This window comes from Arachis duranensis, chromosome 6, assembly GCF_000817695.3.
Source record: "Arachis duranensis cultivar V14167 chromosome 6, aradu.V14167.gnm2.J7QH, whole genome shotgun sequence".
Classification (NCBI taxonomy): domain Eukaryota; kingdom Viridiplantae; phylum Streptophyta; class Magnoliopsida; order Fabales; family Fabaceae; genus Arachis; species Arachis duranensis.
The window spans coordinates 51,910,240-51,911,415 of NC_029777.3; positions in this window are offsets into that span (position 1 = coordinate 51,910,240).

The window sequence follows — 1,176 nt, forward strand, 5'->3', positions numbered from 1 at the left end:
AGTGAGTGGGATAGACTCCAAAACTTCTATGAAGGGTTGACCCAGAAAGCTCAGGATGCATTAGATCATTTAGCAGGAGGCTCATTGCAGCTAATGAAGACAGCAGAGGAAGCCCAAAACCTTATAGAGATGGTGGCAAACAATCAATACTTCTTTGCTCATCAAAGACAACGCCAACCAACCCAGAGAAGGGGTGTACTGGAGCTGGAAAGTGTGGATACCATCTTCAAAGTGATGGCTCAACAAATTCAGCAACAATTTAAGCAGATGGCTAAAAAAATTGATGGACTACAAATCGCTGCAGTAAATACACAAAGCCAATCTCAAACCTCACATGGGTGGAAGCAATCTGAAGAAAGTTTTGGGACATTCAATTATGAGCAACAAAGCCCTGAGCAGGTGCAATGCATGAATAACACTTCAAGTTCATCTCAACATAATTTTCATGGTGATCCACACAAGACACCCTGGAAGACTCATTCTAATTCAAGGTGGGGTGAGCATCAGAATCAAGGACAAAGGGACTTCAACTCTGGCAGTCTCAGCAACACAAACAACCAAAACCATTCATCCAATAATACTAATCAAATCAAAAATTCACAAAACACATATCACCAACCCCATAACATCTCACAAAATCACCAGAATAACTTTTCCACATCCACATTCCACCCACAAAGTACCCCCACAATTAATTCAAATAACTTCCAGCAACAACCATCTCATTTCACACAACCACAACCAAATCCAGACTCTCAAAGAATCTCAAGTCTATGAAAAATCAAGAGATGGCTAGACAAGATCAGGAAGCTGCAAGGAAAGATCAGGCCCTGGCATTCAAAAACCAAGAGACCTCAATCAGAAACCTTGAGAGACACATGGGGCAAATGGCTAAGCAAGTTTCAGAGTTGGGCGAGAAGCAACAAAATGCATCCCCCAGTACCACTGAAGACTATCCAAGGAACAAAAGAAAAGCCACAAAATGGGAGGAGTGCAAAGCAATTATAGTGGAAAGTGAAGAGACTAGGGAGAAGGAAGCCATCAATCAAGAAGAACACAACAGAGAAGTTCCACAAGAAGAGACAGAGGAGAAAAGTGAAAAGGATCAGACAACTAAGAAGGCACAAATCTCAAAGGGAGACAAGAACATCCTTGAATCACAACTACAAGAGAAGA